This window comes from Lonchura striata, chromosome 1 (assembly GCF_046129695.1).
Source record: "Lonchura striata isolate bLonStr1 chromosome 1, bLonStr1.mat, whole genome shotgun sequence".
In the NCBI taxonomy this organism is placed as follows: Eukaryota; Metazoa; Chordata; class Aves; order Passeriformes; family Estrildidae; genus Lonchura; species Lonchura striata.
In genome coordinates this window covers 133,698,181-133,723,395 of record NC_134603.1, presented here as the reverse complement: position 1 = coordinate 133,723,395, position 25,215 = coordinate 133,698,181, and the positions used below count along the sequence as shown (strand labels likewise).

Here is a 25,215-nt window from a genome sequence, read left to right as displayed (position 1 = left end):
CTGATGGCACTAGCAGAAGTGCTCACTGAACCACTTTCCATCATTTATCAGCAATCCTGGTTAATGGTGAAGGTCCCAGGTGACTAGAGATTAGCAACTGTGACACTCAAGTACAAGAAGGTTTGGAAGGAGAATCTGGGGAGCTATAGGCCTGTCAGTCTGACCTCAGGGCCAGGGAATGTCATGGAGCAGATCATCTTGAGAGCCATCACATGGCACATACAGGACAGGCAGGGGATCAGGCTGAGCCAGCATGGATTTGTGAAAACCAGGTCCTGTTAGACCAAGCTTATCTTCTGGGACAGAGTAACCTGCTTAGTGGATAAGCAAAAGGCTGCAGAAGTTGTCTACCTAGATGTCTGTAAAGTCTTTGACACCATTTCTCACAGCATTTTCCTGGAGAAATGGTTTCCACTGGCATACTCTTCTCTCGGCAAAAAAAAAAGTGTCTGGATGTCCAGGCTCACAGGGTGATGGTGAATGGAGTTACATCCAGTTGATGGCTGGTCACTAGTGTTCCCCAAGGCTCACTATTGCAGTCTGTCCTGTTGAATGTCTTCACTGATGATCTGGAAGAGGGGATCCAGTGCACCCTCAGTCATTTTGTAGGCAACACCAAGCTGTATGGGAGTGTTGGTCTGCTGGAGGCTAGGAAGGCTCTGCAGCAGGATTTGGACAGGCTGGATCCATGGGCTGGCCAGTGGTATGAGGTTCAACAAGGCCGAATGCTGGATCCTGCCCCCCCCTGGGTAGTGCTCTATGGAGCACTACAGGCGTGAGATGAATGGCTGGAAAGCTGCTGGCCAGAAAAGAACCTGGGGCTTTGGTTGACCTTATGTCAACTAGGGGTAGCTTGTGATATAACTTAGTGGGAAAGTGGTAAAAATTATTGTGTCTAATTGTGAAAAGTTTTATACAGTTTAATTTTGTGGTAATTGTTTTAATTAAAATAATGACTTTTGTAATATGTCCTGTAGGGGTGTTAGTAATCTCTCACTTCCCCCCTCCCACCCCCACCTTCCTTGAGGGAAGATATAGTTCTGGAGGTTTCAAAGCTTTTTTGGGGGAAATATACTTCACATCTATAATGCTAATTATATATGTTCTAATGGCATATTTCTTGTCTGGTTTATATAGTCTCTGATCAATTGTGATTAAATGGACATAAGCTGGAAACTGATTCTCTGCTGCAAGTAGATGCAAGTACCTGATGATCACTTTTCTTAGAATTTAGCATAGAAAATAATTAGATTTTTCTAGTTTACAATTCTGCTTTTTAAACAAGCCCTGCTTGTTCTTAGAGCAGGTAATTTAAGAGATGGTAGGAACATTGTGTCCTGTTTGTGTCCTGATTTTGACCCTCGTTGTAAATTACTACAAATGAAATAAGGAGGAGAAAATTCTATTTGACATATTTATTAGTTTGCGTCCACTTAAGATTTCTGCTTCAGGGAAGTTCCATAGATGTTAGTTGGCATAAGCAATACTCCCCTGCCCTTTTATTTCAAATGTATTTCTAAGAGGAATTTTTGATGACAAATTTATAAATGGTATATTTGTTACAAATGTTGTAGTACAAAATGGTACAAAATTGTTGTGCAGAAACTCAAAACTGACTGTATTAAAAAAATAGTAGTATATTTTTTTAGGATGCTTAGATGAACCACTGATGATAATTTAAATATTTCCTATTATTAACCAGCCTTTGGAGAAATACCTGAAAAACTATCAGAAAATGTCATGATACATACTTGTCAATGTTTTTGCAAATAAAGTATATCAAATGCTGGGACTATTAAAATTTATTATGGACTTAAGAATAGGAATTGTAGGACAGTTGTAGTTTATTAATGAACTCTCTACTAAGGGTATGACTGTTACTGTACTGTTTTGATAGGCAGTTGTGAGTTTGTATTTCTATTAGTTACTGAGTAAGATGTGTATGGCTGGATGCACACATCAGGATTAATTCTGGACAGTAGCAACCTGTAACTGCTGTTGCAATAAGTATTTGTTTTATCATTAAGAAAAAAAAATTCTTATTTCTTGGCTATGTAAATTACTTGCAGAATTGTAATTTTTTTAGCATTTCTTATTTTTTAATCCAGGTGGCTCTGTTGTGTTCTGGATCTCTAAGCAGCTGAGGGACAAGAAAATGTATTCATCTCTGGTTGTCTCTACTGTGTTGAAAGACTACAGATAGACATGTAGAAATGTTCTGGCAGAGTAGGGCCCAGAAACTTCTTGTTAATCTCTTGAACGAAAGATGGTGAATTTCATCAATGTTGTGAAGAAACTGCAGAAATATATACCTACTAAACGATAAAGACCAAAGCTGTACTAATAAAGCAGGTTATACATTTTAAAATTCTAAGAACTTCATAGACTGATGGAATTACCTATATATTGATAACATTGTGGATTTTGATATTTTAAAGCTCAAATCTTGAGACCTAGCTGTATAGCAGACTTCATGATAGCGAAACACAATTCTTCAGCAATGATCTGGCACATTTATTCTGTAGAAATAGATCCACTGCAAAATTGCACTAGCAAGTAATCTAGGTCTATGAAGCATTGTGAGTTAAATATTCTAAGACAAAGCATTTGTTCTTTCTGAAAGAATTCCTGTTACTTATATTCTCTGGAAGTTTGTATATGGTAGTACACAGCCTGCAGTACTTAGACATTACTAATAGCTCTGTATCTTATTGCAGTATAAATATACAAAGGCTGTTAATTTAGGCCCTTTTCCCAGACTTCTTGAGAGTCACTGACACAGATACTTTGTGTATTTAGTTCTCCATATTTAGAAGGATGTGTTGGAGCTATTTCAGTGAGTCACCAAGTGCAAACTGCCCATTAAAAAAAATACCGAAGAGGTTTTATTTGGTGACTTGCTTGTGTGTTGAAGTACAAGTTCTTTGTAACATCCCATTTACCAACCTGTTAATTAGTCAAAATTAAACTACGTGGAAGTCCTTTATCCTTTTCAGGACATGATAATTAGTATTCAGTAAAATTAAATAGTACAGCTTTGCATTTATAATATTAATTAACTACCTGGATGAGGAGATGGAGTGCACTGTCAGCAAGCTTGTTGATGACACTGAGGTTGTGTGGGCTGGAGGGCAGGGCTGCTCCTCTGAGAGACCTTGACAGGCTGGAGAAATGGGCTGACAAGAACTTTGTGGTTGGTGTTCAGCAGAATATGAACATAGGAACAGAATAACTCTGCACAGTCATACAGGCTGGGAACTGATGGCTAGAGAGCAGCATCACAGCAAATGACGTCGCTTTGCTGGTGGACTCTGGGTTGAATGTGAGTCAGAAAGGTACCTCTGAGCAAGAATGAAGCCAGTCGCTGAGAGAAGTGAGTATTTCTGTCAGCTTGACATTTGTGTGACACATGAAAAACAATGTCTAGTTTTGTGCTTCTTGGTGTAGGAGAGGAGCTGACGTCCTGAAGCAGGCCTAGAGGAAGACTGCCAGGATAATTAGGGTACAGAAGCACATATGTAAAAAGAGAAGCTGAAAGAGCTGGGTGTCTTCTGTTCAAAGGAGACTAGGGCGGTGGATCTTGTTTTCAGTTAATAGGAGGGTACAGAAAAGACAGAACCAGACTCTTCTTGGAGGAGCTGGGTGATAGGGCTAGAGACAACAGAAAAAGTTATAGCAAGGGATGTTTCAATTAGACATTAGGAAAAATTATCATTATTGAGGTGGTCAGATATTGGGATAAATAGTCTGAAGAGGCTGTGGGATCTCCACACTTGGAGATACTCTGAAATTCAGTGAGAAGGGCATTGAGGAGCTTTTAAAGCTCTGAAGATTGCCTTGAGTACAGGATAGAAGCCGTTGACCTCCAGAGGTTCCTTATAACCTTATAAGGTTCCTTATATAAATAAGTGCTTGCTCCATATCTCATGATATGGTTGCAGAGCTGTGTTCTCCCTCCTCTGCATACAGCTGCTTCTGACCCAGCTGATGTGTTTGGCCCAGAGAGCTGTGGAGTTCTGTAGAAGAGTATTGTTGTCTTAAATAAACTGTACTATATGGCTCAAAACCTGATTTTTAACCTGACTTCTGTGTAGTCAAAGATTTTAAATTATCAGTTTAATGCTTTGAATTTTCATGTGTCTGTCATGAAACAGACTAATCCTTAATGAGATTTTTTTTTCCAGAGTGTTGTATGTTAACTGTATTGCTTACTGTTAGTAGAAGTAGACCAATTACTGTTGCTTTCTTTCAGGTAATGAAATAAATTAATAATTGTAATTGTAATACTGGATTATTCTGGTTTGTTGAAGTTGGGTATTTTTTATGTAGTTGGTTTGTTTGGGTTTTTTTTTCCCCCCAAAATTCATTAATTCAGACTTTCTCAATAAGCAAGCTGCCTGAAGTTTATAATTACTTACTTAATAAAGAAAGTTTATTATTACTTAAATAGGAAGTTAAATTCACTTGTCTGGAATAGCAGTTAGGCAGCATGTTCTAGTATAAAATACTTCCTTGTAATCTTTAATTAAAAAGGGATAATTTGGAGGGTTTAGTCTTTGTTACCCTGGATGTATTTGCAATGTAAAGTGTGCAAACCTTAATAAAACAGTCACATAATTTTATTATAAATGTCATGTAAGTTGCCTCTTGATTTGGTCTTTATTTCATAGTTATACCTTTTAAGTTAATCCAGAAATCCTGTTGATTTTTTGCCGCATGTATTTTACTTCATGTATATATGAGTAAGAAATCGATATGGAGAACTAGAGTTTTGAAATAAGTCCTTAAGATGATGATTGGTTAACATTTTTATCCCTCTCCCCTTCTTATAGCTATGATGATGAAGATAATGAGTCAAATTTCTCTTTAATTAGTCACAAGCCTGAAAAGTATACTGAATTAATTTCAGTTTTGTTAGGTTGTGGTATTAGGGTAGCCATGAAGAGTTACTGATAATTGTGTCCTCTATTATTTTGGAAATATACAAAGGTTTTCAATTTTAGAATCTACTCATGAGCACAAGGGAAGAAATCCTACACTCCAAATTCATGGTTTTTTTTGGGAATAACTTCTGTATGAATAATATAATTTATAGGAAAACCAAACAGTATTTTCTGTGAATCTTCAGCATGGTTTAGCTTCTTCAAAGGAATGATGAGACTCAGATCAAAGCACACTGGGTTAGTGCAAAATGGAGGTGTTCAAAAAAAATTTTTTGAAACATAAAACCTCGCTATGAACTTTGAATAGAAAAATATTCTTAAAACAGTCTACCCATGGCTTACTGTGAAACTAAATCCTTTCACATTCCTAAAAGCCAGACAGTCCACCTTAATCATGCCTTGTTTTAGTTATTGTATACTTTATTTTCCCCAGTACTGCCTGAGCCTGCTTACTGTAACTCTGAGGATTCCTGTTCTCTTTCTAAATTGCCCACTCCACTGCTGTATCCAAACAGCTGAGGGCACACAATAAATGTTCTGATGCAATAGTTGTGTGTTGTGGCCCCAGTTCCTTACAGCTGAGGGATAACAAATCCTTTTTATTTAAATTTGCTACATTCTATGAAATGAAAGTGGCTTTAAAATCTATCCACACAGACTTGAAGATATGAGAGCAATATTCTGTTTTCAAGATGGATTCAATGAGATATGAGGCTGCAAAATGCAAAGTTTTGGGCTTTTTAAAATACAGTTTGCCATTCTAATTGATTAGGAAATAAGATTTCCATGTCACTCAGACACTTGATTACATCCTGAAAAAGTGAGCAAGCTTTTGCATAGGTGAAGTATGTGCCTTTTAGAGTAGGTGGTTCCATCATCCCTGTTTCCTGGAACATTCCAGCCTCATGCCTTTCTGTTGCAACACAATAAGTTTTCATGCAAACCACTCAAACCTTTGAAAAGGGAGTCTCTTATTTATTTCCTCTCTTTATAGAGGTATATTTTGATTACTGTTTATTCTTAGTCATGGCTGGTTTTTGAGCTGTTAGATGACTGCTTCAGAAATTATACTTCTTACTTTACTTTATAATAAATAGTCTTCCAATTCTTTTATTTCTTGTCTATTGCTTTTTTTGCCTTCTGTATTTTCTAGAGAGTAGTTTAGTGCAATTGGAACATCCTTCTTGCTGTGCAGGATGCAGTATGAGTACACAGAGTGATGATACCAGAGTAGATTTTTAAAGCTGTTAGTGCCTGTTGAAATTTTGAGAAGACCTTAAAACTTAAATCCTCTAATGAATATCTCAACCCTACTGATAAAGTATTGTTTCTTCATATCTAGCAGCAATTGAAATATCAGCTCCACTGATTGTTCCCTGGCAAGTTTTAAATATATTATGAAATATGGCACAACAGAATTAGCATTATAGAGGGGGAAAGGCAGATATTGTTCTTAAGCATCTCTCTTTCCCGAAGTGCATGTGGAGAGGGACTAAATTAGATATATTTCTCATCTCTCTGCCCTTCAAAAAGCTTTGTGCCAGTTTAGTAGTCTTTGTTCTCACTGGAGTCCTGCTGAGCCCCTGCAGCTACACTAAACCTTTTTCACCAATACTTGCTTTTTGACTGTCAGGGTAGGAGAGCTTGAATTTTTTCCTTTAGTAAATGCAAGCTCACCTTTGTCCTTTCACTGCCCATTTGAGAGGGATTTTAGTTGTCTTTCTACTCAGGTCTTGCTTGCCTAATGTCAGACATCTGAATAGCATCAACTGCTGTTATTAATGATCATGTGGGGTTTTGCTTAGTGAAATTAAAACTGGACTCAGATGAGGTACCTGTTTTGCTGACATTTTTGTAAAGGGCTGAGGTGAAGTTGCTATACCAGTTATTTATTATGAGTTTACATCCTGATATAATATACTATTTTGTACACTGCCCAGCATGGGTTATTGCAGGCTTAGGTGCAGTTTGCAGCAGCCAGTGCTGCCTTTGGTACTGTGATGCCTGCTCTGCAGTTTCCCACTCCACACAGCAGCATCTTCTAGTTCATGCTCCATCCACTATCCCTTTCTGAGTGTATGGCCACTGTCAGAGTAATAGCTGATAAAATAATGCTGGACTACAAAAGAAATTTCATGAAAACTGTTTTGACTTTAGCTAATGCAACAGTACTGCCTTGCCTCTAGCAACCAACTGTGGGCTTTGCACAGTTTGCACATTGGTGATATTTCTGCCTCTGTCTGCACTTTAGTATGAATAAACACTATTTGAAAGTATTTCCACTCCATACAGTATGCACTGGTACAAATAGTCCTGCCTCCCCATCACTGCTGCCATGCTCTGGCTGTTTGGACCATCAGCATCCAGGAAGAAAACCAAGAAGAGGGAATTAATCTGAATTAGATCTATTCTGCTTCTCTGTACAGTCACCAAAATAAACCAACAAGGGACATTGTGGAAATATGGATGAACAGAGGGGGTGAATCAGAAACAAAAAGGGCAGTATCAGCTCTGGTGTCAATTAAAACCACTTGAGAAACTACAATGTAAGTTTCTCAAGCAACATTTGTGTCATAAAAAGATACTGGAGGCAGATTTCCAGCTTGTTAAGTGCATGGTTCATATTAACTATAAAAATTACTTTATAAATTCTGAAACTTTCAGGGAAGTCTGATAGAAGTCTCGCATTGGTCTGAGCAGAGAAGTGGGCCCTGGGGAGGAGAACAACCCAAGAAATGAAGAAGTATAGAGGAAAAAGAAATGGAGTTTTTGTGGCTTTTTTCTGGCAGAGAGTGGGGGGGTAGGGAATGTTGTCTTGTGGTGCCTTTTACTTTACAAGCAGAAAGAGCTATTCTTAAATAAGTGCCTGCATGTTACATTGGCACTGGAGCAGGTTTTTCATAAGGCAGTCACCAAGGGATTCCTGAGCATCACAGCTCTGCAAGCTGCTGAGGCTAATACAGCTGGTTCTCCCAGCTTTCGTCTCGTCTGCCACTGCTTGTCTTTGCTCCTGCAAATCTCTGCAACTGGTAGTAGGATTTTTCTTTTAACAAAGAAATGTATTCTTGGGCCAGTGGATTTCTGTCTCATTTTCCGACAGCCGATATAAGTTTGCTAGTACCTAGTAAATGCTGGATTGATGTTTGAATTTTCCTAGGCATAGGTCAGGCTGTGTAAGAACTGCTTCATGAGTCATGGTAGAGGAGGCTGAATGGGCTTGTCTAGCTGAAAAAGACACATGATGACTTAACAGACAGCAGTAAGCTCAGTCTTCTACATCAGCAGGCTGGATTCCATAGTCTCACGGTGCCATGCACCATCTTGGGCTGGATGTCTGCTGTCATTGCTTTGCAGCAAGGTTTGGTAGACTTTGAAGTCTTCCCTTTCGTGAGGCGGCATGCCTAGCTGTGAAGGCAGCAGGAAGGGAATGCATGTGCCAGTCCCAGCAGCACCACCACTGCAGGGAAAGCCCATGTGCAGCTGTCCTCTGTGACTTTGTGAGCGGCATTCGGAAATAGCGCTGGCTGAGAACCTCCTGGGCAGTGTCACTGACACCTCCCCCGTCAGGAGGGTGACCTGGATCTTTCTGTTCTGCAGGACCTCCCTGTCTAATGTAGCAGGAAATTAGGGACACAGAGGTTCTAAAAGTCACCTTACCTAACCAAAAGTACCAGATCCATGGGTGAGGTAGCTGTGCTTCAGCACTGTCAGTTGTTCTTTTCTTATTACTCTGGGAACTCTATGAAACCGATGTGGAAGGAACAGAGGCAATAATGAACTCAAACTATGTGAACTCCACATTATGTATTTTGATAGTAGCTGGTGGTGTGAGCAAGCAGTATTAGAAACAAAGGGAATGTAAGTCTAGAGAATGCTGCTTTTCAGAATGCTTGCTTGCTGGCACAGTAACTGCCTGTAAAAAAAGGCAAGGCAGCAGTTTTCCATTAAGAACCCCAAACAACAGAAACATCCTATCAAAATCTAGGCAATACACAAAGGTCAATGCATGGACAAGGCATCAGAGAATCTTGGATACTGGATACCAAGCCAAAGGCTTGAGAGAAGCATTACCATATGACCATTAGCAATCTGAGATTGAACAGGTTTGAATCTAGTACTTCAGATGATCTGGTTCTGTGACAGTCCATCATAACTACCAATTATGATCTAAATCTTTTTATAATTATTCCCTTTTTTTAGGCGGCAGTGTTCTGGTTCAAAGTATAAGAAGTAAAATATTTTCTGGCTGTATAAATAGTGTTGAATGCTTAAATCTACCCATGGGAATTGAATACTTTCTCTATCCAATAGAGAAAATAAATCTGTTTCTGAATAGAGAAATTTTCTTCATATTGGGAACACTGGTGAAATTTTTCAGATATGCTTCAGCTATGCAAGGGTTTTCTGAGAGGTGTCTCCTTTTTCTTCCCCAGGAAACATGAAGTGAAGAGCAGTAAAGAGAGTGACAAGCTTTATAGACTACAGAAGAACACGAGAACAAAAAAATTGGTAGAAGACAGGCAATTTTGAGAGGAAGTTTCCTTTTATTTGTTGTTGCAGTGAAGTAGAGTAAAAAGAAGCAAGGTCTGCATATGTGATACTTTGAACATTGCCAGAGTGAGAGAAAAGACTCATAAGACTGCTTATGCTTTCCTCTCTCCTTCATAGTATCTAGCTGTAGTTTTGCCTTGATAATTAATTCAGCATTTCTCAGAGAAAGAGGTCTTTCATGAGAAAATGGGGAGGGAAGTCTAAAATAATTCAGTGTTCTTAAATGATAGAATATCACTATTCCATCTCAATGTAAAAAAGTATTTTGGATGTGCTTTAGAGGTTTCCTGCATTCTGGCTGAATCTAACAAGGTAAAAGGAGATTAGCAGACACCATCCCTTTATGAAATATCATTTGCCAAAGTACTTGGTGATGAGAGCCAGGATCTGATTTTATAGGTCTAATCTCATAACTGACAGTCTGTGTTGAATTTTTTGGAGAAACTGAAGATTCTGTTTTGGGTTATTTTTTCAGTGCAAATATGATTTTCTTTAGAATTCTTTGTTAATTAAAACTGTGCAACCCCCCTGCATTTTGTCATATTTAGCCTCTCTTAAGAACTTAACTTTGTGACTGATAACTGGAGTTGGGTTAACATGATGCAATTTTTAAAAGATTCCAAGACAGGTTTGTTGGACAGCAGATGCCTTAAGCTCTTCCTTAAAAGCAGCTATTATATTAAAATATTAGTAGAAATTATGTAATATGTAGTAATATGATGTAATAATTAGCAGACATGTCGATAAATGTGATGTCCTGAGGATCTGTCAATCCAATGCCATAATGGACAGTCTGACCTCACAAACTCACTTAAATTCTTTGAAGAAGTTGGCAAAATACATTAGTATAATCGGGTTTATTTAATTTCAAGTGTTGTATCCCATGATCCCTTACTTAGAAGTCTTAAAAAATCGAAACATCTTTGGGAAAGAGCAAAGGTCCATTGCATGCAGAAGTCACTGGTTTAAAGATGGTTATGGATATGGATGGAAATAAAGAGACAGCTTTCACAGTGGTTGAAGGTTACTGATAGAGTCCCAGATCTGTTGCTAGGACCTCAGCTGTTGCATGTGAGGATAAATAATATAGAAAATATGGTAATCAGTGATACTACAAACAGTGCCCACTGCAAAAGGATTTTATGAGACACAATATAAAATTCAATATAGCTAAAGCTGAACGATTCATCTGGTTGAGGGGAAAAAAAGATCCTAAATTTATATAGAATGTTATTCTCTTAATTATTACAGTTCATAAACCAGATCTCAAGGTTATTAAAACTCTGAAGAAAATTAGCTTAGTCTTTAGTATCACTCCAAAAAGTAAATGAAGTGTCAAAATAGAGGCATTTTACATGTCCTAAATTAAAAATATGTTAGTGGCATTGGAAATAGATTAGAAAAAGAAGAAATAATCCTAAAAATGGCACAGAATCCACTTATTCAGAACTAGGGCTAATCAATCTGTAAAAGAGCCATAGTCTGGTATGACATAAAGGTGATCACCTATAGGAGGTGATGTGATAGAAATCTCTAAAATCACAAGTGGAAGGGAGAGAGCAAATATGGGAAGTTTCTTTTCTGTCTGCCTCTCAGTTCTTGTAGACAGTTAAAATGAAATTTAACAAATTGCCAGTTAAAACTAGCTATTTTTTCACAATGAATAATTAAGCTGTGAAGTTTCAGAATACTCTGTCTGCTAAAATTTTCCATAGATTTGGGGAGATTTTGAACAACATAGTGGAAGAAAAATGCAATACAGGTTATTAATATAAACCTAGCATATCTATCTAAAAAATTCATCAAGTGGTAAATTGGTGGAGGCTGGGAGAGTGTTGTGTGGAATTGTCCATCTGTTCTTGCCCAGTCTCTGTACTTTTCATTGGTACGCTCTGCTATTAACTGTGGACAAGGAATGAGATGAGAAGACATTATTATGTAAACATAATAATGGCTACATCCAGTGTAGCCGTTATTGTGTTTACAGTACTTGAAAATAAACTGAAAAATAAAAATGCATATATTTGTAACGACAAACTTTTAAAAGAACTGAAGTTATATATTGTCTGATTTTTTTATTTGTGAAGTCTAAAACAATTAGAAATTTGGCTGCAAACCAGATATGAAGCTGTTTCATGAAAGCACACAATAAATTGTATTAATTATTAAAATGTTGACGTATAAATAGTAGAAGTGGTAAATGAGATAATTAGATTGTCTAGTTATCATAAATAACATTTGAGTATGAATATAATGAAAATAATTTTCAGCTTGCCTTAGCTAATATCTTGAAACAGAATTGCTGTTAGGAATCAAATTCTTTCGAAGTAGGAATAAACTAGCTTTTTCTTCATTTAGAGTCTCAGATATTTATTCCTAAGCAAAATTTAGATTTATTTTTGAGGATTAACACTTTTTTTTTACAAGTCAGTCTGAAATAACTTCCAAAACAGCAGAGGATTCTTACCAGTCTTTGTCAGACCTAATTTTTAATTTATGCCACAACCCTTCTAAATCTACAGAGCTGAAAAAACCCTATAGGTTTTGCTTTTTTAGTTTTGTAAAGGCTTGTTTCATACATTTGTAATTCCTCTTTTTTAAGTTGTGTGATGGAGCTATAAAAGGTTAAAGGTTTTACTTTTGTAGGCTTTTGTAGAAGCCAGGTAATTTTTCAGATTTCCAAACTGAAAATCAGTTGAACTCAGGATCTCAAGAACACGTTTGCTCCAAGAATCTATTACAATTTTTTAAGTATTGGACATTGCACACATTCACATTGTGACTGTAAACAGTAGGAATACTCATGAGTAAATATAAATATTGAATGGAGAATTCTTATTTCAGGACAAGATCAATCACTAAGTTGCTGGATTAAAGAAATTTCTTCCCTTAGCAGATTATTAGGGGACAGGAGCCCTTACTGCCATTAGGATTCTTTATTTCTCAGTACCTAAAATTTTTCTCTCTTTCTTCTCTGGAAAACCATGGACAGTTTCACAAATCTCGGCACTAGTTTTCATCTAGAATCTGCTGGTCTACATCTTTATCTTTTCCTGTATCAAGTAGCTATTTACTTAGGTCAGACATTGCTTTGACATAATAGTTTTGGATCATCAAGTCTGGCTGAGATTATATCTTGCCTCAGATGCCTTTGAACAGCCTTGTCTGCCTGCCTTTATCTTTTAGCATAACCACAGGATGATGTCCAGAGAGATGTCTGGATCTGGTTTAATTCACTCTTATGAAAATTGCTGTTAAAGTGAAAAACTGTTAAAATATTTTGAAGAGTTAATAATTCGATTATATAGGCTGATTATGTGAAGTATGATGTAGTCTGTGTGCTAAACCAGTAAAACAGAACCATTCCTAGCTTTCTACAACTGTATTGCAATAATTTAAAATGAAAATTTGCTGCAAACTGGTTAGCCTTAGCCAGTACAAATGCCACTGGGTTTGTTGGAGCACAGATGCTCTTTTATTGTTATGACACATTTCTGCATGAACAGAGAGTTTTTTGTTTTCAGGCATAATAAGAAATTGAAACAGTGGATGCAATAGTGAAATGTTCCAGCAGATACAAGATGTAATAATCTGGTGACCTGGATGTTGTGGTTCTGAATATAAAGTATAGGGTTTATATCAAAGTTTTGCTGTTTAAGAAAGACTGTAAGAGATAAACGTAACAAGACTTCTAAAAGAATGATTAAGCAAAATATATTGCATCTGTGATTCTGTAATATTCTTTGGGCATGTGGGCTGAAGTTTATGCCAGGCAAGAGTGAGCATAAAACTCCCCAGCAATATTAGCTGTGAAAAACTTCTTAGCAATATTAGCTGTGAAAAGAACTGAGAAAAATTAAAATTAAAAAAATCTTTTCTTTCTATCATGTAACACTTGCTTTCTTTGCTTATGGCTTAGATTTTTAATATAAATACTGATTTTAAAGCCCATCCGTAACATTTGTTTTTCCTTAAGCTTGGATGTCAGGAAGGGTAGTAATATTAATTGTTAGTTTATATTTCTCTTTGTTTCTGAAGGAAACTTCATTGTCCTTGCTGGGGAGGGCATCATGTTGATAAGCCTCATAGGTACATACTAATTTAGAAAGATTCAGCAGAAAAAAAAAAAAATAATCATAAGAAACTTATGCAGCCTCAGTCCTTTCCTAGAAATAAAAAAAAAAAAAATGCCATAATAAGGAATGTTTGGTCAGGATAATCACAATTCACCTACTTGTGTAAGCCCATTGTTAATATGTCCTTTAGTTAAAATAAACATTTATTTGTCTCACGTGGCAATGGCCCATGGATGAAGAACACTGTGTAGAGTCCTTTCTCTTTTCAACCTACTGCTGTTTTCCCTTGTTTCCTGCATTTTTCTTGCTCCTGGCAGTTCAGCCAGGCTTGTTACTTCTGTTGCTCTTTTTCTACTGTCTTATCTGGTTGCCAGCAGGAATAGTGAGAGCATAGGAGAAATGGCATGAGTGCTGTTACTGTCTTCTCTGGCTTCAGCATGACCCCAGGATGTGATCACAGGGAAAGTTCCACTAAGCATCAGGCACTGTGTCTGTACAGTTATTTATGATCCCAATGTCTGTATAGTTACGTCTGGTGAAAGCTTCATGGAAACAGCTGAAGAACTTCTCTATTAAAATTATAAAGATTTTACTACTTGGGTAAAACAGAGTATTTTTTTTCTGACTGGTTCTTGAAAATCTTTCTAATTTTAAGCCTATATAATATTCTGTTTCATGTAATTCTGATGCCAAATGGTTCAGATTTTGCAAAGTGACTCCGGTACCTTGCATATCTCCTTCCATTCCTTGCCTTACATGGGAAAGGTCAGTAACAGTCTGTTCTACACTGAACAGCAGTCATTTGTATTGTAACAGTGTCTGCATCAGTCCCTAGGCATGGTAATTCTGTTAGAAGGAGAACTGATAAAAGAAGTAATAGAGCTGCATAGCCAGCAGGTCAAGGGAGGTTACCCCTGTTCCTCTCAACTCTGCTCTTTTGAGATGCCACTTGGAGCACTGTGTCCAGCTCTGGGGTCCCCAGTACGAGAATGAACCTGTTGGAGTGAGTCCAGAGGACTGTCACAAAAATGATCAGAGGCCTGAAATACCTCTCCTATGAAGAAATGCTAAAAGGGTTGGGATTGTTCAGCCCAGAAGCAGAGTAGAGGAGGCTCTGAGGAGACCTTGATGCAGAATTTCAATAATTAAACCAGGTTCTGTAAAAAAGAGGCTTTTTACCAAGGTCAGTTTTGGCAAGGCAAGAGGCATTGACTTTAAACAGAAAGAAGTAGATGTGGATTGGGCATAAGGAAGAAGGTGATGAGGGTGGTGAGGCACTGAAACAGGTTCTCCAAAATTGTGGATGCCCCGTGACTGAGCTCAGGTTGGACAGGACTTTGAGCAGCCTGATCAACTGAAAGATGTCCCTGACCAGGACAGAAGGGTTGGAGGATTTAATCTTTAAAGATTGTTTCCAGTACAAATCCTTCTGTGATTCAAGCTCACATTATACTGGGTTTCTTTAAAATCTTTATTCTCTTTCTGTTTTCTTTGGCTTGATACTCATCTTGAAGCCAAAAATCATTATACAACAAGGTTGTGTTTCACTGTGATTACACTGGTGTCAAGAATAATCTTCCTAAATACAGACTGTATATGACATACTATAATTAAATGTTGTTATCCATGGCCTTTATGTAAATGGTTAAACTGTTTGTATGCAGTGGAAAAAACAGCCAAATATTTCAGCAGAGTTGTTCTGGGAAAAGTTAAAAATACTTCTTCAAGTTACGCATTTGTTTAAATTAATTTTAGATCAGATCAAATGTATCTTTCACTATTTCCCTGCCAAAGTCAGAATTTTGCCGGTGGGTATATAAACATTTTATCAGAAGTTCAGCAGTTGCAATTCTCCTAATTTTCTAGTGTACATAAGATGCAAGTGATGATCCTTGTCACTGCAGTTACCTGAATGGCTCATTCTTAGTTAGCAGTGATGACTCTTAAGATTGTGGGGAGTCACCACCATGATAAACAGGGTGCTTGGACTAAAAAGAGTTAAATAGTTCCTGAAGTTGTCTCTCAGAAATGCTGTAAAATACTTCTCAAACGCTGTGTAGAAAACATACTTTGTTACAGGAATCCATCTCATTTTAGACACACAATGATCTCCCAGATTCGGTGTTTAGACCTTAAATGAATGTGTTGCTTTGAAGGAGTGCTGACTAGTTAAATTACCTCTTTGTTAAAAGGAAATTGATTTGTTCATTCATCTGAAAAAAATCAAGATCTCTTTGAAAGATCAGCAGGGTCACATTGTCTTTTAGCTTTACATGGAACAAAACCAGTACCTAAGAATGCCTCCAGGAAACAATAAAGTATGTGCATGTTTCTTTCTGGTCCGGTAGGTTTGTGAACAATGCTCGTCAACTGTCTCAGACAGCTGAATGTGCTTTCTTCACTTCCCACTTGAAAACATGAAAACAGATAGTCCTTTCATGTAATCAGTGTATATTTTACAAAATTTCATCCACAGATATTTATGCTATTAATATACTGCACTGAATAGAGATTTAGTCTAGTCTTCGAAGTGTAGCTTGCTTAAGTGTAAGTAGGGAACTCTGACAGAATTTCATATTCCTTGAAATGGTGTGCAGTGTTCTTTCCAGTGCTTTAAGTTATTTGGGTGATAATAGAGAAAATACTGTAAGTATTGGTTATTTTATTCAGAACATGCAAACTGTGGAACTATCACCTCTCTACAGATAGAGTTCTGGTCCTCTCAGTAGTATTCTTATGAGCCAAGAGTCAGTGGTAATATACTGTGATTGTTGTTTTCCTCTGACATTCTCAAATACAGCATATTTTGTGAGATTGGACCTTGAAAAATCTAGATTTGTTTCTTCACCTTTTTACTTTATTTGAAATACATTGCTGATTATAAAACTAGTAGGTTTTATGTTGAAACGTATTAACTTTAGATATTCATTACTTTGAAATGAGACTGTATGCTTTTAGGAAGGAATGATGCTCGTTGTGTGCAATCTTATTGCAGATGGCTAACGTTGTGTAGCTATCCTTACATTTGAAGATTTACCATCTACGTCTCTTTCATATTTACAAGATCCAGGAAGAGTATGACCCTACAAACTGATACTCTTGCATATGAAAAAGCTTCCTCAAACTAAGAGACTTCTGCTTCAGGAAGATGTTAAGGTTTCTAAATGTATAAGGGATTTTCAGATTTTACTGTGTAGTGCCTCGTGAGCATCCCTGTGTTGCCATCCTGTTTAGTTTCACTTTCTGTGGATGTGCCTTGACAGACAGTAAGTTTGTTTTCAATTCTGTCAGTTTAACACCGCTGAAAATAAAGTTGACATTAAAGCTTTTGGCTGACTAGATTCTACCAGAGGTTCTCCAGAAGGTTGGCTTTGGGCCCTCATGCATTTTTGAACTTGTTTACTTATGCTAAGGTGAGCAAATGTACTTGAAAAATACATCATGGACCCACCCAGTCAAGGCCAGGGTCCAGGCACATTGTATCCTGTAGAGATTGGTCAGTCAAGCTCCCCATGAGGTTTTCTATAGTTCTTTATGTTGCCATCTTCATTCATCCTTTCATGTTTTAGCAGTGTCCGTACCAGTACTGTCTTTACTCTCACTTTGTCTAGGCGGATCAATCTGACAGAAATCCACAAATTTTGTCAGACTTTCTGCCCCATACAGCATCAGTCTGTGAGTCCCATCTGTCCCTTGCTCTCTGAACTATTGCCTTGTAACTCTTGGTGGTTTCTCTGTAGTTTTTTCAGTACTGAATCTGATTTCAGAGAGAACACACATTTGTCTTAAGCAGCAACCCAGCTCAATTTAGTTAATCTCACAGCTAAGCAAAGTGTGTTTGGATGTTTTTTGTAGAGAGGCTCCCATCCTCAGGGCAAGATATGTATGTGAGGGTAGGCAACACGGTGACTGAAGCGTGTTCACATGCTGCCAGCATGGGAGATGTTGCACTGGTTAAGAACATTGCCAGTTTCTGGTTCAGAATCTTTAGTTTATCACTCATGCTAAGTGTCCTGTGAGTCATCAGCTGCTGCTACTTCTTTATACAGGTGCTGAGTGACACTTGTTCACTTCTTTGTGATGAAAATGTGATTCTATTAGCATTGACCTGTAACAGAAGCCACTTTTATAGATCCTTTATAAACTGACAGTGTTTTATGCACTGTACCTAAAGTGTACTGGTACTTTAGTCAGAGTCTATAGTGAGCTTTTTATGCTAAAACAGTGTGCTTGGGATTAAAATGCCAGAACTATGTCTGTCTGTAGCTTGACTTAATTTAAAAAAACATCGAACATATCTTTTTGTGCTTCTTCCCCTTCTGATCTAGATAGAGGAGGTCTTAGGGTGCTAGTGTCGGTAGACTAGGTACAAATCTTTTAGATTTTAGATTTGAGTAGTCTACCTAATGTGAAGATTGAAGAGCTAGCCCTAAAAAAGTTCTGCTTTAATTTATGCCTGGAACCTAAAAATACCATTAAGAAGAACATCTTCACCTAGAGGTTGGGCCCTGGTACACACTCCCCAGGGAAGTGGCACCAAGCCTGACAGAGTTTAAGAAACTTGTGGACTACACTCTCAGGTACATGGTGTGATTCCTGGGGTTGTCCTGTGTAGGGCTGGGAGTTGGGCCTCCATGATCCTTGTGGGTCCCTTCCAACTCAAGATGTTCTGTGATTCTCTGATTTCTCTTATATCACTGACAACAACAAAATAAATTACTAAGATTATTAAGGCCTTGACAGACAGTTGCATTGGGAACAACTCCAAAGTCTTACCTGAATTTCACAGAACTTTAAGGGCTTTGTTGTTATTAAAAAAAAAATTCTACAGACATGAGGCCCTGGAATTAATTTTGAAATGAATTTACAATTACAGGTGAGACCAATGGATATTCCAGAGCATAACTAGAATGATGATTCCTTTGTTCCATCCCACTGAACTGCTGTTCACTAAAGGGGAAAAAAATGTATACACCGCAACAGATTGCTTCTTTTAACTTGTGCTGCTGGGTTTTTCCCCCGACTACTTGCAGGAATGCAGTTATTATCCAGCTGTACCAATGTACCTTCGATTTGGCTGCACAGTACCTTGTCTCTCCTGCCATGTGTGTATGTACCTACACTACAGTGGATTTACCATATTTCATTAAAATGATGAATGCAAGTATTGTAGATAACACAATTAAAATTAATGTAGCTATTACTTTAGCTACATCTAAGCAGAGTTTTTTCTTAAACTGCTTCTAGGCTATGCTGCAGCTGGCCCAGTTGCATCCCTTTAAATGCAACAAGGCAAAGAAAACCAAAGCCATTCTTAAAATCTTCTTTTACTCCACAAACTACAGTTGTGAAAGAATTGTGTCTGAAAGAAAATACTCCACCTGGATGGAAGTTCTTACGGCTGAATCAGTAAGCCAAAGTCTCAAATTACTAAATTGAGCAATAACTGTAACCTTCAACTTGTGGGTACATATGCCAGCATAATGAGATTGTAACCTAAGTTGCTAGACTCTCTATCCCACAAGCATATAAATGAGGAAATAATTAATTCTCTCACTAGCCCACACTATGTTTTATTCAAGTCAACTCTCAACATTTTTGCCACTTTTCAACCTTGGTATTTAAAGCACAGAGAATGTTTTATTTGTGATCATTGTATGAAGGTGAGATGTTGGCATAGCAGTTTTTTTGTTTTTCCTGCATTTTGGTGTGTAAAATGTAGCAAGAGTTTGGTAATGTTAAGTCCTTTCACAGAGGTTTAAAGTGGCAGAGACACTTTCATTATTTCCTGTTGATGACTTAGAACTTTTGGCACAAACCTTAGCATATTTCAGTGTGTAAAAATACCCCCTAACCACCACCACTCTTTTCTATAACCAATTCTCAAGCTTTACAAGTGCATTTGTTACTTCAGACATTGCAGAAAAGTTCTCCCAGTACAGGTATCCAGAGAGAACAATTTGTAATTAATTAAAATTTGACAAATCATAAATTTTGACTACAAACATGTAAAAATTAGATTTAGCCTAACTTTTTCTGCTGCATCTTAATTACAGGCATCTGTGCCATCCATATGTGAAACAGACATGTGCATTTGAATGCGTCATTCTTAATTCTGTCTTCTTGGTAAAGGGAGATTTTTTTTTTTTCACTTTGTGTTGAGGGGAGATGATAAGAGAGGATGAGGGGCACTAACCAGGGCTTTTTCTGCTGTTTCTGGGAAGATAGCCTGGTATCCTGAGAGTTCTTGAACTTAACTTTTGACTTGCTTTATTTGTGTTAGTCTGTCCCAGAAATGAGGTTTAAAATTACCAACATCATAATGTGATACTCATCCTAAGCATACAGGTCATGAGGCTTTTTCCTAAACCATGAAGTTGTTTGTGATTCCCTTCTGCAAAAAAATATGATTTATATTATGGGACAGATTCTGCAGTAAATATTTTAGAAACTCAGTTTTTAAAAATGAACTGTTTAACTGCAGTATCCAAAGCAAATAAAATAGCTATCTTTTGAGCTAACTGTGCTTGAAACAGTAGATGCTTTTAGAATATAATTTCAAAGTATTTCATACTTTCATCAAAAGCCAGGTAAAAACAAGTATTTCTGATATCTTTTTATCCTTTTTGTGTAACTAATTTTTTATCACTTGTCTTTTGAAGGGTTTAGAAGCCATGTAATGTGTTTTATTTTAATAATATTAAGATTTAAGTATGAGGAGCTACATAGTCTTCTTTGACCTTGGCTCACTTAGCATTTCCACAATAATGTTCTTACAGTATACATGACAAACTACTTAAGAAGTAGTTTTTAAGGTTTTTAGTCTGCAAATTGTACTTATACTTTTTAAGGTTAAACTGTGTAATTATGAAGTGTTACATTGTAAAAATAAAAGTTTCACATGATTATTAGCTTCAATCCTGATCTTTGCTCATTATATAAATAGTAGGTTTTTTTGGTGCAAGAAATATATAGCATTTTTTCCTCATTGTTAAACTTGAGTATTTTGTTACTGGTTTTGATAGATTTTCTAAGCAGTTTGATGCAGTACAGTCTCTATCCCTTTTTTTTTCATTCCCCAAGTCTGGAACAGCTGCTGTATCAACACGTCCTAGTCCTACATTCAGTAAGAAATTCTGGTTTAGTATTAAAGCAGTTAAAATGTAAATTGAGAAAGATATGCTGTCTCATGAAAGACTTTTGTATTCAATATGTGGTTCCTAAATGAGTGTTAGATGTATGATGTTTCCAAAATACTCACCTGACCCCTCTTGTAAAATATTTTACTATTTTTTACAAATTTCTAGCAAGCACCTAGAAAGGAGGAACTCCTTCTAAAATCCTGTGTCATTGCCATTCTTCAGACTCACTTCTGTGATGATGCCCATGGAAAAATCAATATTAATTGGGCAGCTGGTACAACTGCTCTCAGAATCTCATTGCTTCCTTGCTCTACTCATGTCTTTCTTTACCCAATCTTTTATCATCTTGTACTCAATCATCAAGCTCCTATGAGAGTGGCTGTCTCTTTGTTAAATTTTTATAGAGCTGTGATACCGAAGTGTTGCTAGTAAGCCATAGAAAATACTGTTCATTGCCAAGGCAGAGAAGTGTGATGGCCCTGACAGAGTTTATAAAAATCTTTCCTTAAACTTTAGGGTGGTTTTTGGGTTTTGTAAGGCTGGCACTTCTATTTGGTCAGTAATAAATATACTTTCAAAATTAGAATTAGATGGTTGATGTTTGGAATTCAGAAATAATATGGGATATATTTTGCAAACATTATATTTAGTTTTTCCAGAGTTCTTTGGTATAAAATGATGTTTGTGGTTATGATAAATGATATAAGGTTATGCTAAAGGCCATGATACTGTCTTTGTTAGCACAGAGCTTGGCAAGTCAGTGAATAGATCTCCCTACCAAAAAAATAATCTTGTATTTGTCCTGTAATATTCTGTTTAAGTCTCATTTTGTTTAGATAAAATACTAGAAAATTGTCATGTTTGTGTGGTAATTTTTTTCCATTGTGATGTGGACAATAAAAAATAGCCTAAGTATTTTAAATGCTGGGTTTGTACAGAGAGGGAAGCAAGACCAGTGACACTGATACTGCACACTACCCATGTGAGCCCAGGAGCTGCTGAAACTGCTTTAGCAACACCTGAGTTCAGCTCTCCAGGTCTCTGAGACTGTCTGGCTGATAACCTTCCAGACCACTTCCCTGCCACCTGTGTCAGAGGAAATGTATGTGTTATATGCTCTTCACCTCTAAAAACACAAAATGACAGGCTGAAGGAGTGAACTAGGTTTCCTTCCCCTGAATGTCTGGTTCCATCTTTGCTCATTAACTTTCTGTTCTCTGAGAATGTAACAGGTGGAAGCTCTTTGTGAAAGGTAACTACACCAAAGGCATCAGACTGGGCCTTTTAGACCCTTTCAGCCATTCTCAGGTCAGAATTTTGTTGCATCAGCTGACATTTTGTCCTTTTTCTCCTTCAGTTGAGGCAGAGGCAGCTTTGGTGGCGGATGCAGTGGGGCTGTTTGCTGAAAGATGAACTGATGGCTGTAAATGGGTGGATCTTGAGTATTTTACAGAAGGCACTCATCAACTGCAGCAGCTTGAGAGAGGCAGCAGCTGTCACACGTTTCTTTCTTCTGGACTTCCAAACATGCTGGGAGCCAACTGTTAGAGCCAGTGTACAGAGAAAGCTTCTCCCTTGTCTTTCTGTGTTTCTGCAGACCTGTTTAATTGCAATTCAGAAAAAATACTATTGTGTGGCCCGCCAAATTTCCAAAGCATAAGAGGCTAACGCCTCTTGTAGTGTTAAAAATGAAAAACTTTGTGGATACTATATGAAGGCGACAGACTTTAATATCGTTTATAGTATCATGTGTTTTAAGTAGAGAATTGTTTTCTGGGTTAATTTTGGCTCTGTCACTTCTCTCCTTCCATTCTTCCAGAGATCAGTTTCTTGCTATCACATCAAATATAAGCTGTTTGCCATCACCTGAAGGGCCTTCATTGACTATCCCCATTCTATCATCTTTCATTTTGTTTTGATAATGTGATGGCTATATTTACATTAGCCTTTGCTAAATTTTCAATACCTCTGCATTCATTCTTGGTTTTGTGTTGGAGTTCACTTGTGTCTTGTCAAAGCCATATCATAGCTCTGTCTCATAACCCTTCTTAAAATTCTCCCTTTCCTTTGACTGAGATTAATTTTCTTTGGAGTCTGGTCCTTTTACACAAACAAGATTTTTACTCTTTTTAATTTCATTCACTTTTCTGTGTCATGTCTGTGTCATGTCTGTGTCATATTTAGCCCTTTATTGGACACCATAGGGTGTCAGTTTTTTTAAAGAAAGCAGATGTCACTGCTTTTTTCAGTGACTTACGTGGTGCAGTCTGCATATTCATAAATTTTCTGGATTATATGATAATGTACATAATAGTTCAAGCAATGTGCCTACATCCTTTATATTAGTAGTCACTGATGACAGTACAAAATTCTAGTGTATCCATACTGCTTCAAAAGTGAATAAAGTTTATTAAAATTCATGATTTTTGCCTTTTCTGCACAAAAATGACTTGAGCTTTTTAGCTCACCCCACAGAGACCCTCATTTCTCCCATGCATTTCCATATTCCTGCCTAAATCCATTCAGATCTCCGTCTTCAACATCTCAACAGAACCACCCTGTCCCATATTTCTCTCAGGTGCCTGGGGGCACCATCTTATCTCCTTCCACTCTCAGTGTTCTCATTCATCCCTATCCCTACCCAGGTTTGTTTAATGTTGCAGTTTGGGCAAGAAGCAGCATGTTCTGCAGCTGATGCAAGTTATCTGCGTGCTAATTTCCAGAAATAAATGCATGGAAATTGGTGCTGTTACGTTCTAATTTCAAATGATTTGTGCTTTTCTGAGTGTTATAGGCATTAGTGGGGTCTTCATTATTGATTTCCATGATGATTCTGATATCTTTTAGGCATTTGTTCTCATTAATTTAGTTCATAGTCTTGAGAGCTACTGGTGGTAGATAAGGATTGACAGATAATATAATACCACAAACTAATCTTGTTAAACTTAAGTTAAATCATTCTTTCAAGTTATTTTTGAGATCCTGTCTGTTGAATGTAATATGAACTGCTGGTTGACTGGAGTGTAGAACTTTTCTTTGTGGACTAAGGGGTTCATAGACTAAAGCCTGAAACTGCCCAGTATGTAGAGTAATGCAACTAGTTTTGCATCTGAAAACACATTAATTTATGGCACTGAGAGTTGTGACATAGTAATGTGAACATGCAGTGATTTTCTTGAAGAATATAAATATTATATCTGCATAGTATCTGTATGTATTTTAAAATATATCAATGACAAAAGGCTACAAAATGCTGCAGAATCTGTAGTGTGATTGAATAATCTAGGTTTTCGTTTGTGGCTATTACTAGATACATGAAGGATGTCCATTTGTGTTTGGATGAGTGCCTACTTGGTTCTTTTTCAGGTAAATCTGGTCTCAGACAACATGTTTAGTACATGGAGGCAGCTGATACAGCAGTGTCATTACTACTTCACAACAGCTCAAAATAAGGGTTGTTTTACCACAGTTTTGTAGGAAAAAGGATTAAAATTAAGGCCACCAAGGCCACCTCCCTCCTTCTTGAACAGACCTGACCACACTGATGAGATTAGCTGATCAGGCAACTGGTGACAACAGATTTGGGGGAACAAAAGTGTGTCACTTCAGCTGTTCACCAGACTTCGTCAACTGCTTTTAGTGTGAATTTTATCCACATCCTGATTCCCTTGGATTCTCTGCAGCTCTAGACCCTTGCATTTCTCTGTTTTGTCTGTCTACAAGGCTGGAGGGGCACCAGTAACGGTGTTGGAAATCCAATGTAGAAATGGTAGCTTTGAGATAGTCCCAACAAGTTGAATATAAGGTACTGGGCAGCTCCTGCCCTGTCTGATTTTATGTGCACAACATAGTCTCAATCCCCTAACTTGCTGTGCCTGGCATATTTGGATCCCTTTGTGTGCTTTGTGGGGTGAAAGGTCTGGCATGGAGCAGTGTGGATTGGATGACTCGTGCACAAAAGGGACCCCCTAGAAGGTTCACTGTGTTACCAGCCGCAGCCGGTGCTGACTGCCCTGTCTGTGCCCTGCCATAAACCAACATGTGCTCTCTCCGGCTGCACATCCAGATCAGCTCCTGCTGCCCCGTGTCATGAGCAGAGATGCTCTGCCCTGTCTTTTTGCAACTTAATCTGCTGGGTCCCTCCATCAGGTAAAGGTGAGAGGCTGGGGAGCACAGCAGCTGGAAAGTATTTTGAAGTACTGTAAGGTGCAGTGGTTTGTGCCACTGCAATGCCAGACGTTGTATGGACCCATTCATTGTAGATCTAAGTGTAAAAGAGTCTGCTTAGCAGAACTGTTAAGATGGGGCCATGGGAATTCTTGTGTTCATGGGCATTCACCTTACTGGCACAGAAGGGTGCTGTGTACCTATACAAGCTCAGGTGCTTCAAGATTTTTAATATGATTTTCTTTCATTAAAAGTTAAACTGATGTCTGCTTTATTATGTATTTTTGAAGAATTTTTCTTCCTTGTGTAAGAATTTTGCTTTGGATCTATTCTGCT

General features: G+C 37.6%; 1 protein-coding gene across 6 annotated transcripts in view; it reads left to right on the top strand.

Annotated features, from left to right (window-relative positions):
- The window catches only part of ANKIB1 (ankyrin repeat and IBR domain containing 1), an 87,713-nt gene that overhangs the window by 7,160 nt on the left and 55,338 nt on the right, over nucleotides 1-25,215 (top strand). The window lies entirely within an intron of this gene.